Source organism: Vulpes lagopus, chromosome 11 (genome assembly GCF_018345385.1).
Source record: "Vulpes lagopus strain Blue_001 chromosome 11, ASM1834538v1, whole genome shotgun sequence".
Lineage (NCBI taxonomy): Eukaryota > Metazoa > Chordata > Mammalia > Carnivora > Canidae > Vulpes > Vulpes lagopus.
Window position 1 is genome coordinate 63,715,921 of NC_054834.1, and position 12,232 is coordinate 63,728,152.

Below are 12,232 nucleotides of genomic sequence, written 5' to 3' on the forward strand. Positions count from 1 at the left end.
TCCCCATTTTATTTTATTTTTTTATTTTTATTTTTATTTATTTTTTATTTTCCCCATTTTAATATTTTTCACTACCGTAATGATAAACTTCCTTACACTATAGAGCTTCTGTGATAATTTCATTGCATATATTTGTCAAAGAATCAGCATGCTATTATAACATGACTTAATATTCTCCTGGATATGTTTGTTTCAAGGATGGTCATATGTTCTTAACTAAGTCTAATTAGAATCCCTTCCTAATCACAACTGATAGTTCCAGTGGTGGGTACCTGGCCCAAAGAAGTCCTATGATGATCTCTTATCTAAAGACCTGGAATTAAATTCTAGAGCATTAAGACTATATCATTTAACATAACATCTACCCTTTAGCAAACTTTAACTATGCATATACACATCATCATCATCATCATCATTATCATCATCATCATCATCATTATCATCATCATCATAAAAGTGGGTAGGAGGAAACATTTGGAGATGATGGATATATTTATAATACGTTGTGGTGATGATTTCACTGATGTACCTCCAAACTCATCAAATTGTACCCATCAAACATGTATACAGCTTTTTGTATGTCAACCATACCTCAAGTAAGTGTTTTTTTTTAAGGACTATAGATCATAAATGCCTGAACTGTTAAAGCTTAAGCTGTTGACATTTTCTTTCCTAAAATAGGATGGAATAGAAAAAAAAAATCTATTCTGCAGTGAGGAAAAAGAGTGAAGCAACAATAGAGAAAGAATTAAAGGAACAAAACTGAAACAACTTCTAACTATGCTGAGAATTTACTACATCATCATTCCTATCTTGGTTTGAGTCTATCTTCTTCTTCTTCTTTTTTTTTTTTTCAGTCTATCTTCTTACTTATTTATTTACCAAGTATTTGCTGATTTTCTACTTGTGCCAGAGAATATGTTCAAGCTTCAGATATGTTCAAGCTTCAGATTTGCCCCTCAGCTTATGAGTTTTTTATTCCAACAATAAGGAAAAGAGAGAAGACTGGTAATAGAACTTACAGATGAGACGATTGCAGGTTGTAATGAGAACAATAAATAAATTGAATGAAAAAGATACATTAGGATACACTGGGATAATTATGTCACATGAGATGTCCCCTTTCTGAAAGGGTCACATTTGAACTCAAACCTAAAGCATGAGAATGAGCTAATTATTTCATAAATCACAGGAAAAATGTTCCTAGATTCTAGGTGGGAATGTATTTCTTGAAGGTGTTGCTCAGGGAAAGAAAAGACTTTAGTTTTTTATTTGTTTTTAAAGAGGAACTTAACAGAGGCTGGGGTGACTAAAGGTAATGAGAAAGTGGAGAGGTAGTAGAATCAGATTGTATAGGTTACAATAAACATTTGGGATTTATTCTAAGTGAATTGTAAATCATTGGGAAGTTTTAAGGTAGGTGAATGAGATGATCAACTTTAAATCTGAAAATAAGAACCCTTAGTATTGTGAAGATAATTAGTTACAGATAGGAAGTGAGTTAGACATGAATGGAAGTTTTTTGTTTTTTGTTTTTAATGAGTCAAGCCATTGTTATAGGATTCCTGAGGAAGATAAATAATGTTGACTTGAGTTCAAGGGGAGAAGCTGGAGGTAGAAGGAAGGAAGTAAATTTAAGTTGGGAGCAGAAACAAGATGGTATCTTTAACATAATTCATATTACGTATTGTATGAGAGAAATATAAAGGAATGACAGATGGGGCCAGATCAAGAAACATTTTGTCAGGGCACCTGGGTGGCTGAGTCAGTTAAGTGTCTGCCTTTGACTGAGGTCATGATCCCAGGGTCCTGGGATAAGCCCCACATTGAGCTCCCTGCTCAGTGGGGAATCTGCTGATCCTCCTCCCTCTGCCACTTGCCCTTGTTCAAACTTGCTCTCTTTCTCTCAAGTAAATAAAATATTTAAAAAACTTTTTAAAAAGGAAACATTCTGTGATTTTTTTTGCAATCAGATCAATAGCCATGACATTTTTGAATATTAGAGAATGTGATTAGACAATAGACATTAATATTAAGACAGAGTGATTAGAGTGATATATTTCTTAAAGATTTTATTTATGTATTCATGAGACACACAGAGAGAGAGAGAGAGAGAGAGAGGGAGAGAGAGGGAGAGAGAGAGGGAGAGAGAGAGAGGCAGAGACACAGGCAGAGGGAGAAGCAGGCTCCATGCAGGGAGCCCGACATGGGACTCTATCCCAGGACTCCAGGATACACCCTGGGCCAAAGGCATACACTAAACCACTGAGCCACCCAGGGATCCCTAGAGTGGTATTTTGAACATAGTGAGCTTTAGGTGCTTTTCAGAAATTTAAATGATCTAACGTTTAAGTCTGGAGCACACTGGTCTGGTTAGTTTTACAGAAATGTCAACCCAGATGATGATAGCATTTTTTTTTCATCCATTTCAAGATTTTTAAAAAATTTGTAACAGAAACTTCTAATATGTTCCTTAATCTTCACCCCTTTCTACTGGGGGACAACACTGTTTCACAATTCTAGCTTTCCTTTTATTGCCAAACACTACCCTGTAGGATATTGCTTCTGTGTTTCCCTATCCCCATGTCTCTTTCTGATCTTATCTTCTCTGTTTGCAACTTTTAATATTTGGTCTGCATCTTTCAGGCTCTCCATTGTCTTCCTTGCACACTCATCAACTATAAGCAAGAAAGAATGCTTCTAAATTATATCAGCTCCTCTATTTCTGCTAAAATTTGATGTGTTGCTGGTTATATGCTGTATATTAAAGGGCAATAATAAATGCTAAAAAGGCAACCATTTTAGGGGCACCTGAGTGTCTGCCTTTGGCTCAGGACGTGATCCCAGAGTCCCAGGATTAAGTTCTGCATCAGGCTCCTTGCAGGGAGCCTGCTTCTCCCACTTGCCTATGTCTCTGCCTTTCTCTGTGTGTTTTTTATGTATAAATAAATAAAATCTTTTTAAAAAAGATTTTAAAAGACAAACATCCCATTCATCTTCTAATTTTCTCTTTCAATTCAAAATTCCATATGCATTATTGGCCAATTTCCATGCATACTTTCCCAGCCTAAACATTCTTCTCTTCTGCTTCCTTAGGTCAAGCTTTTTTTTTTTTTTTAAGGTTTTATTTATTTATTCATGAGAGACAGAGAGACAGAGAGAGAGGCAGAGATACAGGCAGAGGGAGAAGCAGGCTCCATGCAGGGAGCCTGACGTTGGTACTTGATCCTGGGTCTCCAGGATTGCTCCCTGGGCTAAAGGTGGTGCTTAACCACTGAGCCACTGGGGCTGCTGAGGTCAAGCTTTCATCAACATCAACATTGACTCTTGCATCCTTCTTGCTTTCCATATCATAATTCTCTCAGATTATCTGGTAGACAAATGGTGGTCATTAAAGCTTTTTAGTAATTAAGGTATGTAATCTGAGTTATTTTTTAAAGTAATAATTCAAAGATGCTTTAGCCTTATTTTCAGTGCATTACACAATTAGGCCCATACCAACTTTCTGGTCATACCATCCTATCGGCACACACTGAACATAAAATTTTCATCTCTCGTCCTCTGTGTCCTAACTCATGTTGATTCCTCTGAGATTACTCCATTCTTTGCATGTGAGAGGTGACATGATACCTGAATGAAGTTTGCTCATCCTTTGTAGCATGGGCCCCATGTGATCCGAAAGTAAAAATGAATACAGTGTCAAATGAAGCTAACAAACTTGAATTTTAGAATATTTAAGAATGTCATTCCTGATCATACCCTAGACATTTTAAATCTTCTGTTGAATACTAAAGAATAACCGGGAGGGTAAAAAATAGGTTCAATATTGATTTCCATTTAAATGAGTACCAATTTATAATGGTTAATGAGTAATAATAACGGTCTTTATGTATACATGGTGATAGTTTCCATGTATTTTGAATTTTCTTGTATTAAAAATTATAACGCAGAATTTTTTAAAAAGTAAATTTATTTGGAAGCACCTGTGTGGTTCAGTTGGTTAATTGTCCAACTTGATTTTAGCGCAGATCATAATCTCAGGGTCATGAGATGGAGCCCCAGGTCCAGCAAGACACTCAGTGGGGTGTCTGCTTGGGATGTTTTCCCTTTGCCTCTACCTCTGCTCTCTCTCTCTCTCATAATAAATAAATCTTTAAAAAAAGTAAATTTATTTTAGAATGTCTTATTTTGGGTCATGTGAATTAAGGGCTACTCAGCAAATGAACATTTTCTTCCTGTGTTTTATTTTCTCCTTGAGAATGCTATAGAGGTTCTGTCCTATTAAACCAGGAATGTTGGGTTTGCAGTTTCTTAGCATCTGGCTCCTTGTTTGCAGCGTCTTTATGCAAATAGGAATTTTTTTTTTTTGAGATCTTCTCAGCTAATATGTTGGCAGATTTATTTTACTGTAAGATAAATGGCTTATCTAAATATGTTCTATTATTACACTGATTACATATTATGCTTCTATATGTATTTTTGCCTTTGTATTATCAGATTTAATGGACATTTTCTTGAGAAAATTTGTTATATCCTCAAAAAGGAACACCATTTGGAGTTTGGGTAGTTGTGTATCTAGTCTTTTTTTTTTTCACAGATCGTCCTATGAAACATACAGTTTTCACTTTAGTTAATATTGCAGAAATAAAAACTGACGCAAATAAACAGCAAAAAATCATTGTTTTGGTAGTGATATAATTTAAGTACATAAGCCATAATGATTCCAGTTCTGATTTGGAAACACAAATAGCTGGATTATATTTAACAGCACATATTCCTTCCCAAAGTTACAAATCTTGGAAAAAGATTAAGTATTGTACTATCTGATTATATGTAGTGTGGAGTGCCTTCTAAAATAAAAATGAAACATCTCAGTTTGAGGAATTATCTTTGATCTTTCAAAGGTCATTACTCAAAAATAAGACAAATATTTTCCACCCACCTCTAATGCAGAATCTGCTTCAGGCTTTTAGTGAGAATCTGTAAATGGGGCTCAATAAAATACCCAACTCTGAAGCACAGGTGATTCTAGGATTGACAAATTGCCTTTGGCATCCTTGGAGAAGATACCATTTGGGAATGGCTCATTATCAGGATCTCCGCCTAGGAATTCAACAAGATGCCTCTTGAGTCTTTTTTGAATTGAAGCAAGTCCAATTCCCTGACCTCTTAGGGACATGGTGATTAAGATATATCTGCAAAAGTAACTCATCTGCATTTAGGAATTCATTATTGCAAAAATGCAATATTAAAGAGGTAGAAACCAATGGTCTAGCAGTGAAGTTAAAACAAACTCTATCTAGAAATGGTATTTTTATTATGCCATCGTTTTTCTTTTTCCTTTGCTTTTGTTTCAAAGAATACAATTAGCATAATCATTATTTCAGGGAATAGGGTGAAGTGGATGTTAAAAGGAGGATGTGTTCTCCAAAAACAATCCCCAGGCAATAAGATTATTATTTTTTAATAAGATTATTATTTTAATCTTTTCTTAATTGTATTTCAGGTGAGAAAGGTAGAATAAAACTACTAGAGAAGAGTCAAACATAGTATTTAAAAGGAAGCCCCTGAGTCGTGTCCATAAGTTTCCTGTTGCCCCCATAAATATTTTAAATACTGAATATTTTATATACATATGTATATATATATAATGTATAAACATATTTATAATATAAATGTGTATAATATAAATATATAATATTTAGTGTTTAAATATCTCTATTTAGTGTGTGTATATATGTATATATATACATATATATATTTATATATATATATATACACAAAATATCAATGACTAATGACTAACAGGATTGTATAGAAAGGAAACTGTCCTGCGAGAACAAAAGAAAAACACTCACATTAAATACATCAGGATGATTACTTGGTGGTGGTAGAGGGAACTGAATAAAGAAATAAAGATGAACAATGTAGAGTTTGCTAGAGCTGCATAACAAAATACCACAGACCAGGTGGCTTAAACAATAGAAATATATCTTCTCAATTCTGGAGCCTAAATGCCCAAGATCACTGAGTGGGCAGGTTTAGTTTCTTCTGAGGATTCTCCTGGCTTGGGGATGGCCACCTTCTTGCTATGTCTTCACATGGTAGTTGTTGGGTCTAGATACATGCCTGGTTCTCTGGGTGTCCTAATATCCTCATCTTATAAGGACACCAGTTATATTGGATCAGGGCCCATCTTAATAAGCTGTTTTAACTGAATTACCTCTTTAAAGGTTCTATCTCCAAATACAGTCATATTCTGATATACTGAGCATTAAGCCTTCAACATATGAATTTTGGTGTGACACAATTCATCTCATAAAAAATTGGCATGAAAAATGAAAAATTCACTTAAGAAAAGTGTAAGTCTTTGCCTTGCCCAATGATGATAAAGTATCATGAACTGAGGAACATAATTATTCTAAACTTCTTGTCTTGGGTCCAAAAAAGTTGCAAACATGCAAAACTTCAGTAGGTAGAAAACTTCCATCTAAAAACCTGTTCTACAAAAGTAATTCAAGTTATTAAAATATATAAAAATCTTCATGACTATGTTATTAGTATGATAAATACTAGAAACTAAATAGTTTGAAAACGTATTAAACATATTATAAAAATACATACTTATGATGTAATTTTAATGTAATAAAATGTATTATATAATTTTACATATAGTCTTTTTATTACATATAGTCTTTAAAACTTTATATAGGTTGTATAGAAATTCAAAAGCTGCTGAGAAACAAATAAAAAATAATATTTTAAAAACCATATCAGGGTTGCCTGGGTGGCTCAGTTGGTAAAGCTCTGACTCATGATTTCAGCTCAGGCCATGATCTTTGGGTTGTGGGATCAAGCCCTGCATTGAGCTGTGCATTCAGAGGGAAGTCTCCTTGGGATTCTCTTTCTCTACCCCCTTCCTCACCTACATTCTCTCAAATAAATAAAGAAATCTTTTTTCTTTTTTTTAGGCCATCATAGAGCAGTATAGAGGTATCTCAAAAGTTAAAAATAGAACTACCCTATGATCCAGCAATTGCAATACTAAGTATTTACTTAAAGGATACAGGGGGATCCCTGGATGGCTCAGCAGTTAAGCACCTACCTTTGGACCAGAGCATGATCTTGGAGTCCAGGGATCGAGTTCCAGATCAGGCTCCCTGCATGGAGCTGGCTTGTCTCTCTGCCTGTGTCTCTCTGCCTGTGTCTTTGCCTCTCTCTATATGTCTCTCATGAATGAATGAATAAAATCTTTAAAAAAAAGGATGCAAAAATACTAATTTGAAGGCAGATATGCACCCTAACCTTTATAGCAGTATTATCAATAATAGCCAATTTATAGAAAGAGCCTAAATGTTCACTGACTGATGAATAGATAAAGAAGGTATGGTATATATAATTGAATATTTTTTTTAAGATTTTACTGATTTAGTTGAGAGAGAGAGAGAGAGAGAGAGAGTGTGTGTGTGTGTGTGTGTGTGTGTGTGTGAGAAAGAGCATAAGTGGAGGGGAGGGGTAGAGGGAGAGGGAGAAGCAGACTCCCTGATCAGCATGGGGCTTGATCCCAGGACCCTGGGATTATGACCTGAGCTAAGACAGATGCTTAACCGACTGAGCCACCCAAATGCTCCTATATAATAGGATATTACTCAGCCATCAAAAAAGATGAAATTTTGCCATTTGCAACAACATGGATGGAACTAGAGGTTATTGAACTAAATGAAATAAGTCAGTCAGAGAAAGATAAATACCATATAATTTCACTTGTATGTGGAATTTAAGAATTAAAACAAAGAATATGGGGAGAATGAGAGAGACAAACCAAGAAACACATTTTCTTTTTAAAGAATGTATTTACTTATTCATGAGACACAGAGAGAGAGAGAAAGAGAGAGAGGCAGAGACACAGGCAGAGGGAGAAGCAGACTCCATGCAGGGAGCCCAGCGCAGGACTTGATCCGGGTCTCCGGGATCACGCCCTGGGCTGAAGGCAGCACTAAACTGCTGAGCCACTGGGGCTGCCCAAGAAACACATTCTTAACTATAGAGAACATACTGATGGTTACCAGAGGGTAGATATTGGGGAGATAGGTTAAATAGGTGATGGGAATTAAGGAGGGCACTTGCTGAGATGGGCACTGTATGTCATATGTAAATGATGAATCATGAAATTTTATACCTGAAGCTAATACTACATTGCAGTTAACTGAGTGGAATTTAAATAAAAACTTTTAAAAAAGAAAAAAGGCCATATTACAACTGCTATTTTAAACAATACATTTTTAAAAATAAAATATAAATATAAATGAATTAAGGGACGCCTGGGTGGCTCAGTGGTTGAGCATAGACTTTGGCTCAGGGCATGATCCTGGGATCCTGGGATCGAGTTCCGCAAGGGCTCCCCTCCAGGAGCCTTCTTCTCCCTTTGCCTGTGTCTCTGCCTCTCTCTCTGTGTCTCTCATGAATAAATAAATAAAATCTCAAAAATATATATTTTTAAATTGTAACTCAGATAAAATAAAATGCCAAGTATGTACGGGCAACATGTGAAAAAGAACATCTCCAGAGTTACTACCAATAAGAATATATTTCAGTACTGTAAAATGTTCTTCTGTGTGTCTTTGCAGCAAATTGTCTCACTCTATATCTTAAGCCACAATTGTTATGATTTTCCATAGATTCATTTTTCTTGTTTTGGAACTTCATGTAAATGGAATAAGACAGTATGTTTGTGTCTGGTTTGTTTTGTTGAATTTAATGCTATTGAAATTTATTCACTCTGTTGAATTTATGGACAACTTAGACCATTTTACTGGTGAGTCAGACCCCATTCTATGTATTTACTACAATTGTTTTTTTATCTATTGATGCACAGCTGAAGCATTTCCATTTTGTGCTGTCATAACTAAAGTAATCCGTGGCATTAATATACACACATATATTTTTCTGGACATCTTTTCATTTCTCTTGGGTAAACATTCAGGAGGGCAATTCTTGGGACATATGGTAGTGACATATTTAAACTTTACTTAAAACTGCCAGACTGTTTTCCAAAGTGAAGTTCCTCTGTACACTCCAATCAGCAATGTGTGATGACTTCAGGAACTGAACATAGCAGATGATATGATTCTTTGCCCTTGGCAATCTAGTATTTTAAATTTTATCCATGCTAATGGGTGACAAGTGGTAGCTCATAGTTATTTAATTTCATTTCCTGGGTGACTAACGATGTTGGTCTTTTGACATGTGTATTGACCTTTCATACATCTTCTGCACACTGTTTTTTTCTGATCCTTTTCTCCATTTTTATTAGGTTATTTGACTCTTGTTATTAATTTGTGGAAGATATATATAAATCTTATTAAATTTCTTTAGCTTCTTAGCTGATAATTGAACATACATATGTCCATGTGTTTGGGGTTCTCTATTCTCTAGATTTAGGTTTATAGTTGTCTTTTCTTTAAAAAAAAAAAAAAAGATTTTATTTCTTCATGGGAAACACACAGAGAGAGGCAGAGACATAGGCAGGGTGAGAGGCAGTCTCCCCAGTCTCTCCTCAGATCACAACCTGATCCAAACACTCAACAACTGAGTCACCCAAGTGTCCCTATAGTTGGTCATTCAGTCAATATTGTATGTTCCCAATTTGTTCCTTTTAAAAAATTGTTTTAGCTATTCTGGATCTATTCTGTGCTGTATAGAAGCAGACTTAAAGCCAGACATGAGGTACCTAATTTGTATATCATGAGGTTAGGCTTAGAACTTTCTACTCTGAAAAGAGTCACATTTGGTAGCAGTTATTAAACTATTTTCATATTAAAATCTGATCCCTACCTTAACACTGTGTCCTGTTAGAAGATGTACTTTGGTCTCAACCCTATGATGTACTTTGGTCTCAACCCTATGATGGTAAGTTAAAAGATGAACCAATTGGATGCTTAGGATGACATATTAAGAGAGGTATTTTTTTTTTAAGAGAAAGAGGGAGAGAGAGCATAGAGAGAGGGACAGAGGGAGAGAGAGAGAGAATCTTAGGTAGGCTCCACACTTAATACAGAGCCTGATGCGGGACTTGATCCCATTACCCTGAATCACAACCTCAGCTGAAATCAAGATTCAGGCATGTAACTTATGAGCCACCTAGGTGCCCCACATTCTTCTTTTTCCATCAACTCTCTCCAGCTTGCTAAAGCTAGAATTAATGGCTTTCTGTTCCACTGAGAAATCTGAAGTGTTTGAGAAAATCTCTTCAAGAAATGGTATATTGTGCTGTTTTTTGAAAACAAAAGTAATAGGAAAGGAATTCAAAAAATCAATGCACAGTCCATGTAGGAAATCAATCTCAAGGACTTTTCAAAATAATTGGAGGGTGAGTTTTTCAATTGATTCATTAGGGCCTTGTAATTATTGTCATTTAATAATTGATTTAAATATATCCCAAGCTAAAATCTTGAATGCATGAAACCATTAATTAGATATGCACTGAAAATACCTTGAGGAAAACTAAAAGTTCTAACTCTGGGAAAAGGTTTGAGAGTATACAAATACTAAAGGATTTTAATGTAGGTTGATAGCATTATTTCTAAAATATTTATCATTATAATTATGATGAGAATATGTACTTCATGGTGATTAAGGACAATGGCTCTATCCAATGAAGTCAAGAACATGATAAGTTTCTTGTAGAAAAGACAGTAATATTTTAGAACCATTCATGTTGCATCTAAACTTTCAAATAGCTCATGATATCATCATCTGCTTATAATAATCACTTGATTATCAGCTGATGCCTATAATCATCTATTGTTGACATTTTGCAACTTCATCATTATACAATTGCACAATGAAAATGATATGTCACTAAATATTAATTTAATGTCCCTTCTTAAGAAATAATAGAATAAAAATACTACTTGGGAAAAAATTACAATGCATAACACTTTTCTTCTGTATTTTCTTTTTTATTTCAAATATTTATGCATGTTTATAAAACATCTACCCAATATATCATTGGAATGTGAAAGAACTCTTACATTTATTTCAGAAATAAAAAGCAAGAGTATGTATGTCATAAGTATAAAGCTTTTTATTATGTTCTTATTTTAATAATGGTGAAATAAATAAAAAGCTGTAAGCAATCAAGTGCCCATTAATCAAGGGATGGCACATACAGAGTGATTCATCGATACCCCACAGAAATAAAAAGAGTCAAACAATTAAGTGTCTATCTATCAAGGTATGGCAAACATAGTGATTGATGGATACCACATATTTGTAGGCTTATGTTAAAAATGATATCTAATGTTTATTGACCAACAATGATGCTAATGATAAATTCTCAAGTAAGAAAAATAAGTTGCAGGGGTATGGTGCATTATTATTTCTGTAAAGCCCTTTTATAATGGATGATATAGAAGAATGCTATTAATATTATTTGACTTTACTTTTGGTTTGTGGATAGCAATGGAAATAATAGAATTTGGGAAAGAAAAACATATATGACTAAAAAGGACTGTGTAGTATAATGTAAGAGGTTATTCTAGAAAATAAAATTTATTCATAATAACATATGCTTAAGACAGGATCCAAAACCAACATGGTAAACAAAATTGATATGATCAGAGAATACAACTTTCTATTTCTTTTATTATGTTTCATTTATCTTTTATTGTAGTCATGTTTAATTTTGACTTTTAAAAATAAAAAAAAAGCTTTATTGAGGTTACAATTGCTAAATAAAAATGGATATAATTAAAGTGTACAATGATATATGTGTATGTTACAAAATTATCATTATGAAATGATTACCATAATCAGGGTAATTAACATATCTATCACCTTACATAGTTAATTTTTCTATTTGCGGTGAGAACAGTTAAGATCAACTCTGTTAATATACTACAATACAAGAAGGGAAAAAATAAATAATATACATGAATTTGGGACATGGAGGCCACAGTTTATATTTGACTTAATTCCCCATTTTCAACTTTGAATTTCTAAGGAAATTGAAACATACACTATTGAGGTAGTGTATATATTTTTAAAATTTAAAAAATGCCCATTAAACAACAAGGAGGAGACTAAGATATTGAGAATCCATTCATTTGCTGAGTGAGTGCACAATGTGAATGAAGCCTTGTGTTAGCAATAGTCCATGCAAAATATTGTCACTGTATATACAGTCTGATGGAGGAGAAGAAATAGACATTAATGTCTCATTTATCTTTAA